Raw genomic sequence first — 12,331 nt, 5'->3', positions numbered from 1 at the left:
TGGACCGGCGCTATATCAATACTAGTTAATATTAATATCCACTGTCTGAAATTGACCACTACATCTAACAACGCAGAAAAGATGCCCACCCTCACCTCTCCATAGAACAGAGCAGACTGGTGGCCAAAAAAATGATCAGACTGTCCATGCAGTCATGATTTCCAAACTGTCCTCCAAAATGATTACAAATGATAATTTTAGGTAGCAACAAATGCAAGTGTGAGACTACAATATTAGTTTGGATATTCCCTGCTCAAGCTGGACCAATACCAAACCAGCTTTTGCCTTCCAGTATTTTAAGGAAAATATTGTACAATGATAAATCTGATGTAGTTGTTGGAACTGTCACAATAGTCAGTCCAGGAAAACAGGTATGTATGTTGTGAACACACACAAATCCTTTGCTAAATGCACAGCTCTCTAAATTGTGCTAGCCAAGCTCTCTATTCTGCTAAAATATGTCACCTTCACTGTAAGTCTAGCGAAAGCAGTTTTCTGGTGGTGTGTATGTATAGTATAGAGTTTACATGAAAATAACAAGTAACACATTTGTTGCTTGTTGTGATCAACAAACCAACATAGGCTGTGTGTATAATAGGAAATCAATGCTGGCACCATTCCCATATTGTAACCACACATGCACATTTTGCATTTGGATCAGCAGGGGGGATTTCTTTTGTTTACTTAACAGTAGTTAGGTAACTTTCTTTGAAAGGCTGATAAACTGTGTACACATTTTGATTCCACTCAAGTATTTTCTGTTAACTCCAGCTCTGATCATTAGAGTTCTGGTAATGTGATGGCTCTCCTGCCTTGAGGCTGTTTAAAACTCCTTGTTATGGTAACAATAGGAAGAACTTAATGTCTACCTGCAATCACACAACCTCTGGATCCTTATATTGCATTTATATTTATGAATCTGAGCATATAAGTACTAGAAACACAAAATGTTTATGGAACAACACATCAGATTTTTCTTTAATATTATTGCATTTAAATTTAGAAATGGTAATTCATCCAAACACAGCAGTTATTCATGTTTAGCACTCTCAGCCTTAACAGTAAAGTGCTCTCAGTAAGGACTAATGTTTATGTACAAAGTCAATTCAAATTCGCTTTGCTGTAACAATACCAAGAGAAGATGAATTTAAATTTTTGCTGTGGGTTACTCCATTTACAACTTTACAGTTAGAAATTGAAAACCCTTTTTGAAAAGGGATATTTATATTTAAAAACAAAAAATACCAACCTATTCGACTATAAAAGAATAATAACACTGAACATTGAAAACAAAATCATAATTTAAAAAATCCTATTTAAAAGCAATTTTTATTACAGGAGACTAAAATCTAAAATTAAATTTTAAGGTCCTGTAGGTATACAAAAGTTCCTAACAGAATTGAAATGCAATGCCTGTGAACTCTGTTCCTTATCAGTTGGGCATGGAATCAATACATATAGATCTTGTCACTTTTAGTACACCTTAGTATTACAATGGTACTGGAAATAATGATAAAAACAAGGAATGAGTCCCAAATAAAAAAGGCAGAAATAATGTAGATTTTATTTTATGAAAATGTGAATTTAAAAAAACTTTAACATGAACTGTTACTATAAATCAGCTTGCAACAGTTTATATAATACATAACTGACTTTAAACATCACAAAAAAAGTTGCATAAATTAAAGCACCTGAGAAAATTGATGCAGTTTGTATCAGTGCAGAAGGATCAAATGGGTTTATGTTAGGCAGTGGTGACATTATACAGAAGGTGCAATGCACTTACCTGGTGTCTCCCAGTGTTTATGAACAGCAGCACTGAACAAGTGTTTCTGTACAGCTCCAGTGTTGTGTTTGTTGCTTGGCACCATCAGAAGGACTCCTGGAGGAGGGACAGAAGCTCTACAACAATCAATGCATGACATCCTGCTAAGAGGTCTGCTACAATGAACAGTGTGTGCATCTGCCAATTTTAAAAATGTGTAAGCAAGCTATGCATTTTATTACTCCTTGGGCAAATGTATATTTCTCCTAAATGACTGATATCAGATAACAGGTAAAATAATTAAGAGCAGATTGGACATTTTTTTTAATTAAATAGTTTATTGACAATAGTATTATAGTAAAGAAAATAGCACTGTAAAAAACAATGCCAATTGTAATATTAAATTGGTTCAAAATATTTTAAAGTGGACCAAAAGAATAAACTATTGACCTTTACTGTCCAGTTACAAAATACATAAAACATGACTGACGATTTATATAGGAAATAGGAATCTTAATAGTGAATACCTCCATATTGAACTCTGCCAATATTTGCCCGTATGTTTGCGCCCCCACACACTACAAAATATTTTGTTTGTGAAGTAGGATTTAAGAAAAGAAATTGGTATCCACCCCCTACAGAGTAGAGTAGGTCTGGGTTTTTTGTCCTCCAGCCATGGGTAAAAACAGCTTGGCATGATGTCCACTATGGCTTTATCTATTCTGGTTTTACCACTACAACCACTACCACTAGTGTGCTCCATTGATTTTTTTTTTTTTATTTAGCAGTACAGATCCCCTTGGCTGCCTTAAGGCATCATGGTGGGTTGCTAGTGTGTTGAAGGAGAAACTTTTTTTTAGAGTCATACATGACTTGAAAACTTACAATCCCACAAGGCCACTGGTGTCTTTTAGTGGAGGGTGTGATGGGCCTTCCATCAAAAAAGGTAAGGCACTTGGCATACATGGAAGTTTAGAAATTGGGGACGGTGCATAATTGTGGCACACAAAAACTGATAAATACCTATTTTGGAAAAAAAATGCCGCTGTGGCAATTTGGGAGCCCAGAGGATGGTGACTACCTTTAACATGATTTTTTTTCAGTGACCAGCAAAGATACATCAGAGGAGGAAAGACATACATATGTAGAACATCTCGCAGCTCACAGCCAACACTGTATAAATGGAAAAAAGAACCCAAAAGGAAGCACACCATGAGCTGCAGATTAGTCATAAATGTACCACCAGCTGGATCCAAATATTAAATAATACATATCCATACAAAATTTTTAAGTTTTATCTGAAGAAATTACCTAATTAGTTACTGTGAGTAGTGGGGCACACAGAAATTCTTTTGCTTTGCTATGTCCCAATGCTAACTTCTTACTTGCATAGACTCAATGAGTACCATGACTCTATTAATAGGAGATGGTCTCAACGATATTCCCAAGGTGGTGATAGATGGAGATACTCCAAAGCAGGTAAGAGTTAAACCCAATGGGCCTGAGGGAATACACTTTCATTAGTGAAGCCAGGTGATCCAGAAAACCTGGAATGGATTTCTAAAAAGTTATTTGCTATTTGTTAGTAAATGCTTTCTGTCCTGGACCAGATCCATTCCATGTTTGCTGGATCACCCAGCTTCACTGATGAAAGGGTATTCTCTCCAGTCTTGGAGAGCTTTAATAAATCAGGCCCATTGACTGCACATGTAGAGACTAGGGTTGAGTGAGAAGGCCTCTGACAGTCTCACGAAAATTTCCTTGAACTTCCGATGGGTCCGCAAAATTTCAGGGAACTGATTTTGCGAATTCCAATTAAGTAAATGGGCAGACTTTAAACATTAATAGCAAAGCCCCTATACATGTTAGAATCACCAAATTTGCTAGTTATATATATTGCTAGGTATACAAAAGTTCCAAGAGACCTTGTGGTTTTCCATAAAATGGCAGGCAAATATGATTTTTGCGTGATGGCCAGCGTACAGAAGGCAGCATAAACATTAGGACATTGAGAAAGGGTGGCGCTATGTGTGAACTCAACCCACTAGCACCAGTCTCTGCCATCAAAACAGCAGGAGACAGATTGCTAGCTGGCTTCATGACCTAAATGACCTGTTAGGAATGCCACCCATAAAGTTCTGGACAAGTAGCGCAGTGACATTAGGCAGAATTAGGATTTGGTAAGTGTGATGGTAAGTGTCATGGAGAGCTGGGTGTAGTGCATCGTCAATGCCACCCAGAAGTGTGTAATACAATTTTAGTGAATGGAGTACTGACAGGGGGCAGCAACAGCAGGAAGAGGAGGGGGTGGGCCCTGAAAAGGAGCGGCGTCCGCATTGGTAACTGGCAACTAGAGCTGGGTGTAGTCCATTGTCAGAAATTTAACCTTACCAAACCTTAACCTTACCAAACGGTCTTTTTTGGTAAATAGGAACAGGTATCAAACACTAAAATATCTGTATTTATTTTACAGTAGGCCAAAAAGGTAACTGTACCAAAACGTTTTCTTTGGTAATAGGAATTGATTTTATTTAGCTTTAGTGAATGTACAGTGTGAAAAAAAGATGACTAACAGTGTCTTCAATAATGCACAATGTAGATTACACTAAATGTGCTGACTGCTGACAATTTAACGAAACTGACTAGCTATGCATGGCACTACAAGTAGCAGCAACCACAATTGTACCTTTAGTGCATGTGCAATCAGTGAACAGCACCTAAGAGTGTTACACACACAATATAACTTGCACTAAATGTGCTGACTGCTGACAATTTAAAAAAACTGACTAGCTAGTAGCTCATGTAAAAGAAAATGCCCTAAAAAAACATTGAACTATGCAGCTAACAATGAACTAAGAAGGCTCCTACACTGTCCCTGTCACACTACAAGTCTATCGTCTACACAACTGACATCTAGAGCTGGGTGTAGTGCATAGTCAATGCCACACAGAAGTGTGTAAAACAATTTTTGTGAATGGAGTACTGGCAGGCGGCAGCAGCAACAGCAGGAGGAGAAGGCTGTGGCCCCTGAGAAGGAGCCGGGATCGCATTGGTAACTGGCATCTAGAGCTGGGTGCAGTGCATCATCAATGCCACCCAGAAGTGTGTATTACAATTTTAGTCAATGGAGTACTGACAGGCCGCAGCAGCAGGAGGAGGCGGTGGGCCCTGAGACGGAGCGCGGACCGTATTGGTAACTGGCATCTAGAGCTGGTTGCAGTGCATCATCAATGCCACCCAGAAGTGTACAATTTTACTGAATAGAGTACTGACAGGGGGCAGCAGCAGCAGGAGGAGGTGGTGGGCCCTGAGATTGAGCGTGGACCGCTTAGGTAACTGGCATCCAGAGCTGGGTGTAGTGCATTGTCAATGCCACCCAGAAGTGTACAATTTTACTGAATGGAGTACTGACAGGCAGCAACAGCAGCAGGAGAAGGAGGAGGTGGGCCCTGAGACGAAGCGGGGACCGCATTGATAACTGGCATTTAGAGCTGGATGTAGTGCATTATCAATGCCACCCAGAAGTGTACAATTTTACTGAATGGAGTACTGACAGGCGGCGGCAGCAGCAGGAGGAGGCGGTGGGCCCTGAGATTGAGCATGGATCGCATTGGTAACTGGCATCTAGAGCTGGGTGTAGTGCATTGTCAATGCCACCCAGAAGTGTACAATTTTACTGAATGAAGTACTGACAAGCGGCAGTAGCACCAGGAGGAGGCAGTGGGCCCTGAGATTGAGCATGGACCTCATTGGTAACTGGCATTTGGAGCTGGGTGTAGTCCACCGTCAATGCCACCCAGAAGTGCGTAATACAAACATCTGAAATATGTGATTAAACGTAGAAGGGCCAGACCAAGATGTTTTGTGAGCCAGCACTGTTGCTGTGGTCTGTGGTTCCGGAAGTGTTAGGAAGGTAGACGATATTGCTAGTTTGCATCATGAAGTGGATGACATGAATGCCAACCCTCAATCTTACAAAACTTAGCTGAAAAATTAGGCAAAGGCAATGGTACCTATCAGTGTAGCAGTACCGGGGTTTTCATCTGTAGTTTGTTGGCCTCCCGGAAGCAGCAGAAATTTAAAGTATATTGCTAGCTGGCACAATGGCAAGCATGACATTGGTCATGAATCCCACCCCTGGTGGCCAACAGGGTGTTGGTGATAGGCAACCACAGACTTAGCACAGGAGCAGTGTGGGTTCACATAGGCATCTTGGTTGGACAGTGAGTCCTTTTGTCAGTCAATCAGTAACATCTGCAGTGGGGGTATGATAGTTGCTAGTAACCCACCTTTCGTTCATTTTCAAAAAGGTGAGGCGATTGACATTTTCCGGCGACAGTCTTGATTGGTTGTCTGTGACCACTCCGCCAGCAGGACTGAAGGTTCTTTCGGACAGAACATTGGATGCCAGAAAAGAGCCAACGAAATCGTGCACCATGCGCTTCATCCGTTCTTGATAGTTATGCCCCCGCACTTCACTTGTTTGAGGTGGCACATCAGGTTTTGCCAGGCATCCAGAAAATCCCCCCTGCCTTGGCCTACACTTTTGGATGTGTGCGGCCTGCTGCCACTACTGCTGCTGCCGCTACAGGATACAGTGGAGGCAGTGTCCGCCTGAGCTCCCTTTGTGGAATATGGTGCTTGGAACTCCTCACACAGCCGGTCGCATAGTAGTCTGCTCAGGCAGGCCACCTTTTCTTTCTCTTGTGCCAGGTTGGGTAGAAATTGTGACATTTTGTCTTTGTAGCGGTGATAATTGTCCACTAACCATCCGGGTTTTTTATGCTGCAAATGCGGGGGTCCCTCCGTAGGCATGGCAACATGTGGACACACATATGAAAGAGGGGTTCCCTTGGCTCATTCCTCCTCCTGACCCTCAGTAGATGCCAAAACATCTTCCTCCTCATCACCCACCTCCTCCTCTTCAAGCTGCAGCAGTTCCTGTTGTTCCATCGCCCGCACAATGCCTGGGGCGTGAAAGCACGAATGCGGGTTGGACGAGTCCTGTCCAGCAGCCCCAACATGGTCTCCCCCATCATCATCATCATAATCATCTTCCTCCTCCTCTTGAAACTCCTGATGTTGGCTAATGTCCCTTCTCGCTCCTCCTGATGTTGGCTGTGCGCTATGGAGTGTAACATCACCCTCGTCCTCCTCCCCCATTTCTTTCCCTCTTCTCCCATCTCCACTTTCCATCAGGCCACACAGAGTATTATCAAGCAGAAAGATGATGGGTATGACGTCAATCCAGCCTGACCGCTCCCGACTCACAATGTTTGTGGCCTGCTCAAAGGGGGCCAGTACCTTGCACAGCGTCTCCATCTGCAGCCACTGGTCACTGGTAAAATAGCTCAGTTGTGTGGCTGTATCAAGGGCCCTGCTGCCTCCATGCACCACGCTGACCAAGTAATGGCGGATGGCTAGCTTTTGCTCACACAGACGCTGTAGCATGTGCAGGGTGGAATTTCATCTAGTCAAGGTGTCACAATTAAGTCTATGCTGTGGCAGCCTCTGTTGGCACTGCATCTTGCTAAGAGCCGCGGCGGCAGTAGGGGATCAGCGGACATGGCTGCAGATGGAGTGAGCCTTTCTCAGTCCCGCAGTCCTGTGAAGGAACTTCTGCACCACCAGGTTCATTACGTGCACAAAGCAGGGCACATGTGTTATGCAGCCCATGCGCAGCACGGCCACAAGGTTGGCCCCATTGTCGCACACTACGTTGCCTCTTGTGAGCCGGGAGGGCGTCAGCAGAAACTCAACCTCTCTCTGCAAACCGGACAGGAGTTCTCTGGCGGTGGTATGTCCGCTTAACCACAGTGTCCTCCGCTGCTTGCTTTTCAGGAGGAGTGTCGAAAAGAGAGGGGTGATGGTAGAAGTAATGCAAGAGGAGGAGGAGGAGGAGGAAGAGGACTGGGTTGGCCTATGCTTTCCCACCACACCCCACGGTGGGGGTACCAGGTGCTGCAATGCCTCTTGCCTCTTTTATTTATAGTAGGCAATAATTTTTTGCCTATAAAATTTATAAATTTTATAAATTTATTTATAGTAGACAGAATTTTTATGTACCAAACTGTCTTCTTTGGTAAATAGCAAGAGGTATCAAATATCTGTATTTTTTTATAGTAGGACAGAAATTTTTCTGTACCAAACAGGCCTCTTTGGTAAATAGGAACACTTAGCATCAAAAACTGGAATATCTGTATATATATATATATATATATACAGATATACAGAAGGCTCCTAAACTGTCCCTGTCACAATCCACGTCTGTCCCTGCTTTAATCCATCACACAGAACACAAGATGGAGTGACTAACCCCTCCCTCCTTCCCTGTATATATGCCTGTGCTCAGATCTCTCCTGATTGGCTGCTGGGCCTTGCTGTGCATACTGGGGGCAATTGATTCGCTCCCGGACGCGATTACCGCCAGAAATAGTTGCTGTTCCCGCCCCCTGCTTTTTCCCTCGTTCATTCGGCGAGAACACAACCTCATGGCGAATCACAAGGCCCTTCTCGCTTACATGTTTAGTAAACGAGAAAGGCCCGATTCGCCGCAAGAGTAGAGACTCCCCCTAGAAAGATAAATGGGGAAACACATTGGGAACCAGAACTTACCCTAATGTTCCACATGAACTTAAACAAAAACCCTTATAAGCGGACACACAAATTTCATGCTTGCTTTCTTTTGTATGTAGATAGTGGAACTCTGTAAATAAAAATATGTTGCTTTGCTTTCATTCGTCTAAAAAGGTGTTCAGGAAATAAAAAAATCAGTTTATTGTATGCCTAAAAACCCTCTTTACAGTCATACCCCATTGTGATGTGGGTTAAAATTTTACTTTAATTTATTTGCTGCTTTAGGGGTTGGCATACACCCTATACTATAGCATATAGGGGGATATACTGATCTAAAAACATTGAATTCTGTCAATTCTGTCACACAGCAAGGGAATGCCTTAAGGAAATGAGACATGAGACAGCTACATTGTAATATTGCCACTGCACTAAGTACTAAGACTATAAAAAACATCCACCAACTGTGTGTACGTGTTTTGAGTGAAAATCCGTCTCATCTCCAACATTTATTCTTTTTTTTAAAAAAAATGCAGAATAAATGGCAGTAGTTCTGGCTTCATAAAAAGGGGGCATTCAGTGTAATATTCTGCTATTGGCTACTGCTAGACACATTGGGTTTTTGTAATGGAATGCCTTGCATATATCTCATAAACAGAATTGAACATGGACAGTAATTACAGTATCTGCACTGTTGGTCTTCTAAAAGGACTTACGCTTCTGAACTAGACTTATATCCAATCACTGTCCAAGACAAAATGCACTGTCTAGACCAGTATTTCCCAACCTTTTTAACATGGGGTAACCCCTAAAATAACTTTCATGTCTTCAGGGAACCTCTACTATAGTTACTATATTCACAGCTCACAGTGCATTAGTGTGGTGGTAAATGGCAAGAATGCCTCTTACATTGATGGCCAGTGGGAAGAATACAAATAGCCATAAACATCATTGGTCAGTGGAAATTGACCTGTGAAGCACAAATTGCTGTTGCTCACAGAACCCCCAGTAACCCCTGATGGAACGCTAGGTTCCACAGAACTCTGGTTGAGAAACACTGTTCTGGAGGTATTATTCTATACTTTTTTTTAATTATATATTGACTGATATGAGTGCCATAATCATGTATTACTTTCTATTTGGATGTTATATCAGTCACCTCAGGATTCAAACGGACATATTTATCCACACATTGATACCTTTAGCCAATTAATAGTTTTAGACATACATGTGGGTCACTTGTATATAAGTGATTTTATCAATCAACTGTGTGTTAACATCCAAGCCTTTTTGTATAGTTCTTTTATTAGCTTTGTACATGGTATAGTCTTCATCGTGTTCTTTTCTTAGTGCTGATTGAAAACACCAGACGCTCAGCCATAATGACTCTGCCAGAGGCCATAGCATCCATTTCGCCTAGGATGGGAGCTGAGGAACAACTTTAATTTCAATATATTACACATAATAGTGATTTGCTTTGGTAATGTTGGCATTTGCAACTAATGGGCTAATAAAAAGTGATATTGTGTTATTGAACAGAACAAAATAAGTCTCCATATAAGACAACATATAAAAACAGAATGGTAAATAAGGACAATCCTATAAAGAGGACCATGGAAGCTGGTTATTTCTGTATATACGGTAATTAAAGATTGGTCTGCTACTTGGTGAACCCAGCTGCACCAGCATTCATATCCACTGTCTCTGAAGGCAGAGGTTCTGAATCACCTTTTCTGTTTTCAGACGATATTACTCTAATTCTGAAGTATTTGTGAATCACAGAAAACACTAGCTGATGTGGTAGAGGAGCTGCGTAACGACTTACAAGTTTCTCACAAAACATCAAGTATACAGGCAGCACCTTTGCATGAGGGTCAAACAATGAGGTTGTTCTGGACAAGACATGGGAACCGGGCGATGGTCATGGGAAGGTCAGTTAAGGAGTACAGAAATACCTATATCAAAAAACAATTGTTTGGGAGGTCCCTATCTATTGAAACAACAGATATCTCTGACAGTTGAACAGCCCAGAGAGCTCTTGGGGCTTTAGTTGATTGAACGGCCTCTGTTTTTTGCTCGTTCCTAATTATGTATATCCTCATCTGTATAAAACATATGTTAATGCAGGGTAAGCTGTGGATGACCAGGTATACATTATAACATCTCCCCTTAACCAGCATATAAGGAAGCATCATCTGCTGATCTGGGAGCAACTCAATGCCTAATTATCTAAGTCAACCTTCTTATTCTCTATCCATTTTATAAAAGTTAAAAAGAAAAAAAAATCAAAAGTAGGCTGTGGGCAGTACATATTCATTCTTCTTCATGTGTTGCATGACACTGACACTATCACCCTATAACAAAAACCCTGCAGCAGACCTTACAATGAACCTGTAGTTTAAACATACCAAGAAAAGCAATGAAGCAATAAAAAGTCAGAACCTACCCCCTTCCACCTTTCCCCACTTTATTTTTTATTGCTTCATTGCTTTATGTCACAATTAGATGTGTTTGCAATACCAAAATAAAATATGGTTATAGGTAATATTTAAAAAATGCATTGAAAGGACCAAACACTGTGTACAGCGAGCAGGGTTACTACTATAAACTTATAAAATAAAATATTAGGTAGAAATGCAGTGCAAACTTTCATAAAGGAGGTAGAGGACCATTACCCAAAATGTTACAATTTTCATGGAATGTAGAATAGATAGGGAAATTAGGACTGTGGTTGTCCAGCATTAACTTACTAGAAAAAGAGGAAGATAGGAAGGCACACATAAAAAGTGAGTTTTAGGAGCCTTTTCCATATCGTGAAGGTGGTCAAGAGTCTAAAACGCTAGCAACTGCATTTTTGATTGCAGCGGTAGGATATGTCATGGTATGGTTCATCCAGCTTGAGCAGTTGTGTGGCCAAAGATGGCACTCACTGTAAAGTCCTTAGGACCACAAAAGCCAAGAGTGCAGTGTTTCTGCAGAGGTTGCTAGGGTTTTAGTAATCCTCTCAATACCTTCTCAGGTAAGTTTACTCTATAGGGTGCCAATAGGGGCACTGAAGATGTGTGTGTGGGGGGGGCATTTCAAGTTCAAGGAAAATTAGGGTGGCATTGAGGACCAGCCACCAACCCCTTGGGCAATACACATGGGGATCCCTCTCCCCGTGTGCTGTCCAGTTCATCCCCCTCGGTTTGATCCAGTCCTGGGTATGGCTCATTGAATCACCCAGCATTTACATATGGGCGGCTCAATACTGCAGTCAGTCAGATCGGTGTGTACCTAGGGTTTTGCCAATTGCATGTGCTCCTTGGTGCCTTAAATATACATTTACACTAACCACTTTAATGCTGCTTTCATAATCTGGAAGCAAGGTGGCACTGCAGTTACCCCTTCCTCACGCCATTGAAACCTGCTTAGAGGCAGACACTCTGTACCATTCAATGCCACCTAGAGTCAAATCTGCAAACAAGGACTAAGCAGCTAACAGGGTGGCTACTACAAGCTGGCCACTTGCCACCAAGCTCATCTCACTATTATATAGTTTTAAATTATATTATACTGTATTGAAAAATACACCATTAAAAATCTTTTAATAAAATAATTGTTTTTTTTATGGTATAGTTCACGCAAAGGGGGCCTCTATCCAATCACTTCTTGAAAAGTGGGTTCTGACCTATGCTTTATCCATTAAACTTTTTGACTTTATGTAATGGTGACTCTTCCCACTGACCACCACACTAATGTATCACATGTGAGCTGTGTGTATAAGAGGGGACCTCCAAGGTTATTTCAAAGGGGGTGCAACAGTTTAAAAAGGGTAAAACTGCAGTAGTCCATTTGTTACCTAGGTAATTGCCAAAGCAAAGTTTACCATTGTGCTCATTGGATCTTTATTCCATGGTATAAAATTTTGTGTATTTTTAGAGTAATATAGCAAAGAGAGCAAGCAAAAGAGGTTGAGTACTTTCACAGCCTACCATACCTATGCTACTAAAT

This window comes from Pyxicephalus adspersus, chromosome 1 (genome assembly GCF_032062135.1).
Source record: "Pyxicephalus adspersus chromosome 1, UCB_Pads_2.0, whole genome shotgun sequence".
NCBI lineage: Eukaryota > Metazoa > Chordata > Amphibia > Anura > Pyxicephalidae > Pyxicephalus > Pyxicephalus adspersus.
The sequence above is the reverse complement of the archived record's forward strand: the minus strand, read 5'-3'. Positions refer to the sequence as shown.